We start from the raw sequence: 13789 nt of genomic DNA on the forward strand, positions 1-13789 counted from the left end.
CTAGAAGTACAGCTAAAGGACACTAGAAGTGCTCTCGTTGTGGGCAAGGTGGATGATACGCGAGCGCATTTATTGCACCCACGCATCAGGTGCAATAGGCGCGAGGCGATCATGAGGTTAGAGATATTATTAAAGAAGGCACTTACCAATGGCAAATACGTATCATTATGGAAAAAGAAACTTTGGCGAATACGGAACAGGGTAAATTGAAAAAGGCCCTCAGACAATTTTCGTTGAAATAACTGGCTTTTGCTTTGTAAGAACAAGCAAGCATGCTTGGTGATACTGGGCAGGCATAAAGAAAGGTTTTGAGCTTTATTCGATGTGCACATCAATTAAAAGTTTGTCCACCAACTGAGAAGCCGTGACGCGATATAAATGCGCTAACACAAAAAACAGACATTTATATCTATTGGTGCACGATGAGACAAATATAAGAATAATTAAAAGACAATGATGAAGCCAAAATGCGTGGCCATGTTATCCTGCTTTTGTATGTGACTTTGGCTGAGAAAGTTCTCGTCATGGTAACGCCTCTAGAAAGATTCGATGTGGCTGGTTATAATGACAGGCACTTACAAGGGACTTGAGCTTTCTAATCAAATGTGTCACCACTGGGTTTAACGCGGTTCATATCCTGCCAGACAGCAAAAGAACATGAAGTGCGTTAAGTGAAACACTATCAACATTTCAACACAATATTTCATGTAAAAAAGAATAAATATTTCAGAAAGACATTAGAAAGAATGAAAATGCTATGGCGTCCTTTTTGTACGTCGCACCGATAAAAGCTTCATTTAAGAGCAACTTAGCAACGTCTTTTTTACCCAAAGGGCAGCTTCGAATACACAGTGTGTCCTGCCCGGTCTTTGCCACATATCCCTCTAAGTAATGAAAGCTCGTGTTTCTACTGGGCTTTATTATGGCAGATCACCTGAAACAATATCAGCAAATGTCAGCGCAGCAATAGGACGGTACCTTCACTTTCCATAATCTTGTAAACAGATTTTGTAATATCGCGTCGCCAATGTCGTTGTGAACAACATGCCGTAACTACTTCCGGCAGGCATCTGTTGTCTCCACTTTGGACCTGTGTCTTGGGGTTTTATTTTAGCGCATTTCGTTAGCAAAACGAGTTCTATTCGATGAGTGCAATGAGCGGTGACAAAAAAAAAAAAAAAGCCCAAGAGCGTTCACACGATACAGAGAGATACAGCTAAAGTGTTTTATTAAAAATAAATAAAAGGAAATTGCTGTCGCGTTTTCGCTGAGATGCTAGATTAATAATTTGTTTTACTCCTCAAAAGGTACAGCAGCAAGCCGTCGTAGATGGCCTTCCAGGGCACAGTTGTTTAATGTAACAAATGAGTAAGGCGGCCGAGTTAGGCAGATATTGCACAGTGTGGATAAGCCACAACACGTCCATAGTTGTGGCTGACTCACCCGTGTTTTAAGTTCCGCATATTTGGTCAAGCCAATAACGAAGGGCCAATTAAAAAATAAATCTGTATAAAACGTCGAGTAATCGGACGCATTGCTAACCGTAATATTTACGTTTCGTTTTATAGATTAATGTTTACAGGAACGACTTATACCCTTTGCTATATACGTCCCCCCCTCTCTGCTTCACGCTAGCATATACACGTAAAATGGTGGTGTCGACAGCCGTGTCTGAAAGACTACGAACTGAGAGCCCTATTACCAGGCGACAATTTTTATGTATGATACTGCTTCGTTGCAAATTTACGCGCGGCATTTTGCTGCAGAGCCTCTATAAAAAATAAATGCAAGGAAACAAATTTTTATTGAGCTTGAGTGGGTGAGTCGGCATTCCCCTTTTCGCTGTTTATGCCAATGCGGAAAATGTAAACGTGGATAGGCAAAAAGGTCGCTCACAGCACTTTCATGTGACGACTACATCTATGGATGGATGCAATTCTGCCTTCGGCTTCTCTTCAAGTGGCTTCGTTTGCTACGGCTCGTTAGTTGTACGGTCCCGCCAAAGAGGAAGTGCTCCGTCACAAGCAAAAATCCAAGAAAAAAAAATTGCCTGCGTCTCGTACGAGGCCTACGCATAGCCACCGCAAGCAGGCAGAGGACTCAGCACTGCTTCGGTACGGCCCTTGCAAACTTGCAGGGCAAATTGTTCCTCGCTATATCTTTTTCATGAGGAGGAAATATATACATAAAAACTTCTCCATATTCTCCCCGGCTTCTTTCCCAGTAACCTTTATAAATATAACAAGAACATGGAAACGAGACGCCAAGCGCCTTGCACACCTGACGTACCTAACGGCGCATACTCCCGCGCGCGCTATTGGCTGGCTAAAGCCACGTGCCGATCTGAAGACACCGTATACAGAAGGTTGCTTGGATGGCGTAAGAATGAAGCTCGTCAGCATATTTTAGAGTGCTAGATTTACTCTTTTCTGAAACATGTAAACGATGATATCTGTAGGCTTCCTGAAACACTCGTAGCATGTAGGTAAGAAAGAAAATAAAAAAAGGGGGAGGGTGTTGAGAAAGAAAGACGCACTGTAGTAATCGAAACGGTAAAAACTGACATAACTGTAAAGGGACCACAGCACCAACTTCATGTGTTTGAATTATGCACTGCATGTTAAACTATACGGCATCCCACAGCAAGTTGACAAAATTTGAGCGCACTCGGCGCGATATGAAACTTCTATAGGTGGTGTCCAAAATCCAACGTCTGTGACCTGTATCGGTGTTACAAAATCGCTTCTGCCGCATGCAATCAGAAAAAGCACAGCCTTTCAGACCTGCATCTGTTTATCCAGAGGGCGCCACCACTGGGGCGTGGATGTGGACATCACCTGTCGAATTTTTTTTTTGAACCGCAGCTCAACCGTTTAGCAGTCTGGGAACACTAGCGCGTGATGAAATTAAGTGCGTAGTCACTCGCATGGTTCGCGCTATTTTTTCTGAAAAAATTGCGGCCGCAATGGAACGGCGCAGTAAACGCCCCTGGTGAAAAACTCGGTGCCACAGCGTGCTAAGCAAGGCGAGTCCCCCATGGGGCTCACGTGTTTTTGCAATGTTTCGGAGCAGACGACACAGCGGTGGCCGCGCACTTGTCGACGTCACTTAAGCCACGCCAAAATGGCGGTCGCTCTCGGTGGCGGGGGCTAGTATAGGCAGCGATTTAAAGTTGAAACTTCGGGTTAAATTGTGCGCTGACAACCCAAACTTGATTTTTTTTGCGTGTGCATATATCTCTAATGGTCCCCCTACTTCCCGTTGTAATAATGAACTGAGAATAGTTGGACGACCATGTCATAGCCCATTTAATAGAGAATGAGGCAAGCCCGTACAGGTTTCTGAAAGAGAAAACTTCCCAGTAGAAAAAAAAAGGATCTTCTCAGGGGAGCGAATGTAGCACCGCCGCCTTTATAGGGCAATCAATTCAATGCAATTCAATTTTGTTGAGAAATAAGTCACTACTGAAGCAGTTTTATACAGGAATGGCTTCCAAAGTAAAAACAGCAGTTGGGATCATTTACGATGAATAAAAAAAGATCAATGTATAGTAAGCCTGACAATATATACAGTATAGGAGAAAAGTTTGAAAATTATTGAGCACATAAAAAATAAGTTGAATTATGAGAGTCCAGATGAGAGATCGCTCGAGCACTTTAGCTAACCAGAATCATAAATGTAGAAGGACGAGAGAGAAATAGTCGACGATTTGATGATGCACAGCAAATGAGGTAGTAACCATTCTGATGCGTCATGGACAAACTTACAGCATGTATTTTCTTCATCAGAATGCAACATATATCTCCAGGTAAATACACCCAAGCACATTGGCCTCGCTGAATTGTACAAGGACAAGTGCCCTGGTTTGCTAAGGTGTGGCATTAGAGGCTGCTAAAACTTTCAGTGACACATCAGGCATCGATATATGATTCTGAGATACAAGACAGCCTGTACTAAGCTGCTGAAAGCCACCAAAAATAATATTTCTCGAGAAGTTGCAATTTGCAAAACCCCAACATTCACAGAGCACGCCGTGTTGATTGCCAAAGTTCTGATTCACATAGCGTGATTCCCATTCATGTTCACAGTTTCATGAGTTGCTGGACTGCAGTCGCATGTTGTAGTTACGGAACATAACTTACATTCCAGGTTTATATATGCCATCCTAAACACAGAGAGAAGGTAAGTGCAACAGGATACGAGAGCGAGCAAGAATGCGGCAACACGCTCACAGTACAATGTACGAAAAGAAAAGTCGCAGTTTCGCCCGAAAAGCGAAGCAGTGATTGCGATAGCAAATTAGTGCACAGCTATACGAAGTAAGAATAGTAGTTTTATCCGCCGTATTAGTTTGTAGGCCCAAAGGAATTATTCTGTCAAGCGCAAAAATATAATAAATACTGAAGTAAAAAAAGACAAATAACAACAACAAAAGAAAAGAGAAAAAGGAAACAAAGCAAAACAGGATGACAGTCTGCGCAGCTGCTGCTTGCACCACAGAAAGGGAAGGCTAAGTCTTCGCTCCTCGACGTGGCTGTCACACTGCAACTGAAAGAGAGGCTCTGTATCTAAGTCGCGGGGAAGCCTTAATTTCCCCCTGTTCCCCCGTTCAAAAGTTGCTTCGATGAAGACGCTACTGAAGTTCCTCCGGTCAAGCGAACTAGTTGAACGACTGTAACACTCCTGCGTTCTTTTATGTTATTTCTTTCATCCTCCCTTCCTCCTCACCCTCTATCTAAGTGTATTTCTTCTTTATCTTTCTGTCTCCCCTTAACCCTTCCCTAGTGCAGGGCCGCAAAATGGATATTTATCTTCTGGTTAACTTCTCCGCCTTTCGTATCTCATGTATATCTCGCACTCTCTCTCTCTCTACTTCGCCAAGAATGCCTCTACCTTTAGAGAGCACCCTCAACAGAGTAAATTCCAGGAAGTATGGTTGCAAAGGCGTTGCTTCCTAAAGAAAAAAAGAAGAATGAAAGCGGACAGTATGACGACAGAATGGTACATAACACGTCAACCCACGTTTCTTATGCCGCCATTGTTTCACTCCTTGCCTCCTCCATACGATCTTGTTACTACAGTGTACTTTCCTCTTTTTAGTGTCTTTGTTCGCTGTATAGCCACGCGTACGGCTATAATGTTTTTCATCAACTAGCATCCATCAGCACACTGCTCCCGTCTGCACCGAGGGTCAGCATAGCGCTGTTCGGACGTGTCGCCTAGTAAGTGGCGAAACTGGCCTGACACATGCACAACCGCCGAACAAAACGAAGGTAAAAAAAAAGGTACAACAACACAGGTGTCCTAAAATGGGGGTGCTAGAAAAAATAACAACGAGCCTTGCTTTATTGATATGAATTTAAACGAGAGGCCGGCGTCTTTAGCTCTTCAAGCTACTGATCGTCGCAGAAAAAACAAAGAAGCAAGCACCTATTTAGCTGAAGAACACCGAAGACAGTCAAATAAAACGAACATTTGCAAAGTTTCGCACACGAACAAAGGAAGGCACGGAAGAGTCCAATGACACTTAGAGAATTCACAGAATTCAGTAACTAATCGAAAAAACATAAAAGAGCTGAAAAGACGCACATAAGTTGTCAATTTTTGGAGATGAAAGCGCTGGCGTAGCTACACATACCTACTTAAGACAACGCATAATTACATACCTATACACAAATAAATACAACAAACTCAAGTAAGGACTGGTACTTGTGCTTACATTGCATTAAAAAAGTACCAAGGGAAGTCAGTTGCGCCGTTTTATGGACTCCTTGAGTGGTACTAGAGCTGGCGCAATGCAAGTATTGGAATGGTCTAATGCAATAACTAAATGTAAGATTTTTTTTTTTTAGCGCGTGCAGTGAACCTTCTCCTCCGCTCATGTGCAATGAATAATAAACCCAAAACACTTATAAAAGCAAATGTCACCAATTGACAAGTCTCTACAAATCGTAATATGGCGTCAGTACATTGTAAATGACAATAATGCAATATGAAGTGCTCACGTGCTTTCAGAAAAAATGTGGGCCATCCTCGGTTATCACCCTTGCATTTTTGAAATCGCTCTGAGATCGAGAAGTTTCGTACTTATTTTTTTGCTTTGTCGGAGAGGAAAATACCTCTCGATATAATTTATCTGCATGCACCCGTCAGCAACCAGCACCATTTCTGGTTTACTTTCATATTCAGGCAATATGCTAAGCGTTCAGGACTAGTGGCGCATTGCTTTGATCCTTCGGTGACAAGGAAAAAGAAAGGAGGGAACATGGACAGGATTATGTAAGAATTAGGTAGCGAAGGATGGATAGTTTCTGTGCGCTCTTGTTGTCTTGACTAAGCAAGCAACTGATTCTATAGTTGGCAATCTGGGCTGCATCATGACGACCGCTTGTGTCCAGCCTGAGCTCCCCTCTACTGCGTCAAGTCACTACAAGCTTCACACACCTGTTTGTTTATTAGCAAGTCAAAGGAAGGCAGATTTGTGGAATAATTCCGTTTCGTGCTGCTCGTAACTATGCCTCGCTCTTGATTCGTTATGGTAATCAGCTGATTGTGCAGTGCTTTGCGTGGTTTTTTCTGATAGTCAAATGTCATTCCGCACAGGGGGTATAAACGCAACTCCGCTGACTTCGTGCGCTTTTGAACATGTATTATGCTGCGAGTGGAAAAAAACGTAGGCGTTATTATGGTTTGTACTGGTCCGCACTTCGCTCTTGTCATTGCATGATGGCAATACCTGGTTCCTTGGATGATACGTGGAGTCGCAGAAGGTTGCCTAAAAAAAGAAAAAAAGAAAGAGACGAAAAATAAAACACCTAAGAACATCTCGCAGAGCGATTAAAGCCAAGATAGATGTGACGCCTACACATGAGATGAAATAAGAATTTATTACGTGACAGTGGTATTGACTTCGAGACGAACTTTTTTTCATTAGTTATGATGAAACTTCCCCTTGGAGCAAAGTCAGCAAAGGGGCTAGTTGGCGAAATTCATTCCATTTATCGGACCAAATGCAGGGTAGCAAATGAGGTGCAACCTAGTTAACCTCATTGCCTGTGCCTTTCCGTAAGCTCTACACCTATGCCTCGCGCCTCAGCTCTTCTTCGTCGTCCACTCTTGTCTAAAGGGTGACCGGCCACAGTGTCAACATTCACTCACTTCACTTACAGGAGATTGTTTGTCTACCGCTCCTAGCTTTGGACTAACACTTGGACGAAATCACTTTTAAACGCCAATGTATACAATGAAAGAAAAACACGTCTGTATGGCCAATATCAAAGCGCATGTTGTCGAGAAAGTGTATTACTGAAAACGGCGCAGAAGCGCCTCGTTTGTACGTTTTTCTTTATGGTAATGAATACAACCCGTGTATCTCAACAGCGCACTCAGCTTACTGTCAACGAATTTTTTCTTTTCTTTTTTTTTTCGCGAAGCGAACGTTCAATTTCAACAGCTGTAGATCCGAGAAAGCTCAGCCGCATTGTATACGGTATGCAATCATTTGAATAATTGCGAGAGATAGTGCGAATGAGTTAACTTGCAGAGGCCCGAGAAAACCGTGAAAAGGGGAGAACTGTGTGGGGCGATTTGATTTTCCCGAGACAGTATGGCATTCTGGAGAGCAAAATAATAATAAAAGAAAATAAAGAAAGAAGCGCATTCTATCGAATTCGAGGAAAACTCGTAGTCCGGCTGCGATTCTGCGTAAACAAGGGGAGCTCCGCATTTGCATATTACTGCGAAGCCTCGCCGAGGAAAAATGCTGCGATCACTGTGAGCTGATCTGCGAGCTATAAACGATAGAAAGTAAAATTAAGACTGGCTGCTGGACATTTACTACAGTTGTACTTATGCATTTTCGTAACTATCGCGAAAAGAAAATAGGTAAGCTGTCGGATTCATTATTACACTGTAGGAGAGCAGCTTTTCCGTTCCGAACATGCTCGTTATGCCTATGTCGGGGACCGGCGCGTTAATTGCTCATCAATATTCAACAGTGCTAGTTGCGGCGCTGTCATGCATGGGAGACACCTGTAAAAAAAACAAGATAACCAGCGAAAGCGGGGATAACAGAATCGTGTTCTAAATTAGCGGCTCGGAGAATGGAGAAGCGCGTTTTCCAACAAGCGCTAGGCGGCACTGCGAAATGAGCTCATGGATGTGTTGGAATAACATCGTCTGCATCATCGCCATCCTTGAACAGACGACCCTCCTCACGCAGAAGCACGTTGGCCGTCGGCTATGCCACTCAGTTCTAAGGGGGCGGGGGCGGAGGTGGGGGCGGGGGGGGGGGGGGGTTCTAAGTCCTTGTACTGTTGAGCGCCGAGGACTCCAACTATGCCGAATAGTTAGGCTTTCAGGTGAGCCACATATATAGTTAGGTTGTCAGCGACGCAGGGGATACCTACCTCACCGTGGTGGTGGGGTAAGGCCCCCTCCCCCACCCAAAAAAAGAAAATGAGGGCCATGATTAAATAGCGCTCTCGTGAGGTGTCCGGCGACCACATGAAATGCTCATACGGAAGAAATGGATAAGCGAGTTTGGCCTGCAATTACCTGACATCAGCTCTTGACATGTACACGCAGCTTCACAGTTGTAATGTGATTTCTGGTAAGAAAGGCTGGAGCGTCAATCGCACATGTACGGCCAGTGTGAAATGTTCGCGGATTCAAGGATTTCAGAAAACGCTGCATTTCAGAGCAGTTTGTGATCGTAGCTACTGCAACTGTACAACAAACAGTTTGTTCGCACATGGCTTTACATACTAGCTCAGGCTGAAAACTCGAATACCAGGGACGGCTTGCACGAACACTTTATTAACGAAAATGATAATGAACTTAAGAACGCGTTTTAGTGCGGACTAGGAGTTGTTTAAGGAACATTTAAGAACGCGTTTTTAAATTCGTTATTATTTTCGTTATTAAATGTTCGTGCAAGGCAAATGTTCGTGCAGTTCGAGCGCTCGGGTTGTCGAAATATTCGGCCTTTTCTCAGATATTGTGATCCGTAAACTATTGAGGCCGACTGAACGTACTTGAAAGCGTGAGTAAACAATGCTTCCGCAAAGAGTGCTTGAAATATGAAACGCACTATGGCGACGCGTCTGAGCTGTACACCGCTTTGCAGCACTGCTTGCGAAGGCTGCTTCTTGGCGGCGTTTATATTACGCTTGGCCAGAGGGCCTCATTAGCACGAGTGCAGACGCCAAGAGAGAACGGTTGCTGGGGAAGTAATAGCGCTTGATGCGGGAGAAAGACGGGCCATTAGGCAAACCGATCCGAAGTCCTAATTAGCCGGAAAGTCCACCTTACTGCCTTAATGAATTCTAAGGAACACATGATACGTCAAAGGGAGTGAGGTAAATAGCCAGGTTCTGTAACGAAATAAAAAAGCTGAGGGTTCACGGCGGCGGTGGCTAATTTCTGGCCCAGTTATCGACTGCGGCTTCAAACAAACCAACCGAAAAGCCTGCGCATCCCACAAGCTGTTGGAATCGGTTCAAATGAAGCTTTCATTGGTGTTTGTAAAGAACGATGTTTCAGCTTAACCGTTAGCAAGTAGAGACCAGACGACTTAGTTGGAGAAATGCACATTGCTGGATCGAGCTGTGGCATTCGAGACCCCCTCTCTCTCTCTCTCTCTCTCTCTCTCACACACACACACACACACACACACACACACACACACACACACACACACACACACACACACACACACACACACACACACACACACACACACACACACACACACACACACACACACACACACACACACACGCACGCACGCACGCACGCACGCACGCACGCACGCACGCACGCACGCACGCACGCACGCACGCACGCACGCACGCACGCACGCACGCACGCACGCACGCACACACACACACACACATTTATTAAGCTATTTGTCATCTGTACATGAGTGAGTGAGTGAAGAAACTTCATTGCAGTTCCGGCGAGGACGCGAACTCGTCGCGCACCCGGCTAGTCCCACGTCGGGACCGGCAGGTCTAGCCCACCCGCCCGGTCGCGGGTACGCCGGATAGCCAGGATTTGCTTCTCTTGAGCGGGGCTACGCAGAAGCGAGTCCCACTCCTCCTTGATGAACTTGGGGTAAGTCGACCCGCACTCCCAGAGCATGTGCGCTAGAGTGGAGGTCTGCCCGCAGGAGGGGCAGGCGTCGTCGCGATACACGTCCGGGTAAGCCTCGTGGAGAACGGACAGACACGGATACGCGCTGGTCTCCAGAAGTCTAAGCGAAGCGGCTTGCGCCCTATTCAACTTGTGGTGAGGGGGTGGAAAGACCCTCCTAGACATGTAGAAGAATTTAATAATCTCGTCGTGAGTAGCGGGAGCGTACCCATGGCCGTAGGGAGGAAGGGAGTCGGTGCTTCTTGCAGAGGAAGCGCGGTCGGTGAGGTCACGCGCAGCCTCGTGCGCAGGCTCATTGAGGTTCGGGGGAGCACCTTCGACCGACCCTACATGAGCGGGAAACCAGTGGATTGAATGAGGCGTGAGAGCATGATCATCTTCATGTGGGGTTCACATGGGGTTCTCCTTCATCATCGCTTGTGGGGCTCGCTCTTGAGTGTGATCCGTGCTTTGGGCGTGGGCGGTTCGCCGCATCTCCGACTCGTAATAAACGTCGTGATAACTGCTGCATCACAATATATATATATATATATATATATGACACGGGGCCCTTAACGCTACCGCGTATATAAGCTCCTGCATACATTTGCCAGTGCACGTATATTATATATAGCTTTTGGTGCATCAGCTGGCATTGGATCAGTACATTGATCAAACCGTTAGTAAGCCATCCCTCATCATAAATAAATCGCTTAGTTGTGGTGTAAATACATTCTTATACGTGAATTAAAGCACGTTGCTGGTCTATAAATGTAATTCAAGGTGAACTGGTTGTACTTCAGTTTTAGCACAAACATTTTCTCTCTCAATGCGACGCTGTCCTTGTGAAATGTCACGCTACGGTCTGGAACTTCGACAGTGACCATCTTGCTTCGGTTTTGCGTTGTGCCAGGAAAGCTATATAAACAGTTTCCCCTCGGTATTTTGTTCCTATAACGCCAGAACAGGACAAAGTAAGTAGTAAGAGGAAAGTGTCAAAACTGCGTGGGCATGCAAGTTACATTGGTCCGGAAACGTGGTCAACAGGAGCCCCACGTTAAGCAATGCCAATCGCTTACCGCGCAGGCGCGTAGAGAACACCAGTGACGCAGCGTATTACCTGTCATAACGAGCCGAAAGGCAATAAGCACACATTCGGCTCGAGGCGGTGTCGAGTCTGCAGCAGCGTGATAGCGGTGTCGGTGACAAAAGGAGCTCCTAATGTCGGACCCAGGTCCCGATCACGAGTGCCGAGTCGTGTCCGGAGTGCAGCAATTTGTCAGATTCCCAGGAAGTAGAAAGATATGTCGCTCACTTTCTTTAGGTCGCTACTTTCTTCTAAGCGGGTAAAGCCCCTCGATCGAGTACGCCCCTTGCGCTCGTTCGAGATGTTTGTTCTCAGGCTTTTTGTTCTCAGGCTTAAAGAAAACGCAAAGCGTCTTAAAATAAATAAATAAATAAATAAATAAATAAATAAATAAATAAATAAATAAATAAATAGAATGGCAAACGATGCACTCTCAAAAATGGCATGGGGGCAGACGCTGCAAGTGCGTTCAGTCAGGTCAGGCTAACCACATTGCTGATGCCCGTGTGTTATCGTGTTTCATTAGTTAATTGCTACGGTTATATTAAGGTAACTTCAGGTAGTGCCCATGGGAACGGCGTATTTTCCGTGGTGGTTCACGGCCTTTGAGGTTTTGTAAATATTTTTGCGTTCTTTTGTTTAAAGCCTGCCTACTCTTCTCGAAAACTGGCTATTCCTTTCAAAAAATGGCGAAATCTCTAATCTTGTTCCCTCTGGAATGTAGCCTTATTTACCTATCTATTTATGATATTAGTGATAAGTTTTGCAGGTCACGTTTTAGTGGCTGCCGAATCACTTCGGCATCTTCGGCAATGATCTTGTCGCCGAAGGTGCTAGAAAAGCAGATGAATAAAAAAATCTAGTTTCTATGCCTTCGTCGAGAATTGAAACACACAAGCACCTGAGCAAGCTAGTGGATGGTTTGGCATTGCACAAGTGGCACACACCTGAATTCACTCTTCATCGGTTGCATTTACTCATGGAGGAAACAAACAAAATGGGAGAGGGCCTGACGTCACGCTTTTGAAGTCGGAAATGCAGCCATGCAGGTGCGTTGTCTCCCTTTGCGACTCCAATCAGCTCGCCGATGCAGGTAGGCGCGAGCATTCAACTTGCATTGTTGCAAGCCGGCGGAAGTGTGTGCTGCCGACGGGCGTCAGAACAAAGCCTACGAAACCTCTGTAACAGTTTTAGTGAAGCAGACGGGCTCCTGCGCTTTTCCGTGGCACGTTGAAAAAAACGACGAAGACCCGCGCCGTGATTACTTGAGTGTCTGTGTTGTTGGCTGACATTCACACTCATAGACCCTAAACACAACTTTCAAGCTTACACACAACTCTTCAAAGTCAGCTTGTCTCGCGAACAGAATGTGCGATGAGAAAGATACGAGCCGAAAAACCTTATCTCACTTTTCAGGGACCGATAGCAGCAGCGAGAGCTTAAGGAGCGCGGTTGCTATGGCAACGTTGACGTTTGGGGGACCAGACCCAGTGCTCCTTTGCGAAAAAGAACACGTGACTTCTGCCACGCTTTCTCCAACGCGTCCGTGCTGGCCGGGGCCTCTCCTACGCTTTGCTTCCTCCACGCAATCACTCGACCCGTGTATATGCAACTGGAACAGCAGCTGTTACCTGCTCTGCTCCAAAATGAACAAACAGTACTGTGTCACTTGCGCCTGAGCGTCGCATTCACCAATTCATATACTCATTTTTCATTGGAATGGCCGATAACGCCGAATGCACGAAGCTGGCAAAAAAAAAAAAAAAACTGTAGGATACCTTCTGTGTTTCTCCCTTCTTTTAAAATGAAAGCTTCACCTCTGCTCAGCTCTAAATCCGCTGGGCAGAAGACCGTTCTCGTTGGACAAGATTTTGGGACAATAGCCTCGCATATCACAGCTGGCACAAGGATATTAATGCTCTGCTGCGCTTTCTGAAGGCTGCCAGACTGAGTGACCGTCTGTGATACAGATGAAAGAGCTGTCACTACGTTGTCGACATTAATACTGGGCTTTCTCTTCTTCTCTCAGTATTTTTCTCGCCTTTTCCCTTCCTTCACTGCAGACTAGCCAACCGGACTCAGTCATGGTTAACCCCCTAGCCTTTTATTTATCCTTTCCCCCCTCTCTATTTTTCTATTTTTCTTTTGCACACGGGACAATATGCACGGTTTTAGTTTAGTCTTCTAGTTTCTGCCACCCGCGAACAGAATTGTCCTCACTGGATGTCATCATCATCATCATCATCAGCCTGGTTACGCCCACTGCAGGGCAAAGGCCTCTCCCATACTTCTCCAATTGCCCCGGTCATGTGCTAATTGTGGCCATGTTGACCCTCCAAACTTCCTAATCTCATCTGCCCACCTAACTTTCTGTCGCCCCCTGCTACGCTTCCCTTCCCTCGGAATCCAGTCCGTAACCCTTAATGACCATCGGTTATCTTCCCTCCTCACTGGATGTGGTCACTGAGAAATCCTAAAAGGTAAAATTTTCACGCTAATATCTTATTATTGGTCATCATTTACGCGGAAATTTCGCTATTTTCATTTTCTTTTTACTCTACACCCGGC

The 13789-nt window shown here is 45.4% G+C and overlaps 1 long non-coding RNA gene across 1 annotated transcript in view; it reads right to left on the minus strand.

Moving 5' to 3' along the window:
* Positions 1 to 6435: 6435 nt before the first annotated feature.
* The window catches only part of LOC129382254 (uncharacterized), a 123030-nt gene continuing 115676 nt past the window's right edge, over positions 6436 to 13789 (minus strand). The window contains exon 4 of the long non-coding RNA XR_008610356.1: positions 6436 to 6775. This is a non-coding gene — a long non-coding RNA (uncharacterized lncRNA). The remainder of the gene's footprint in view (positions 6776 to 13789) is intronic.

The sequence above is a fragment of the Dermacentor andersoni genome, chromosome 6 (assembly GCF_023375885.2).
Source record: "Dermacentor andersoni chromosome 6, qqDerAnde1_hic_scaffold, whole genome shotgun sequence".
NCBI classification, from domain to species: Eukaryota; Metazoa; Arthropoda; class Arachnida; order Ixodida; family Ixodidae; genus Dermacentor; species Dermacentor andersoni.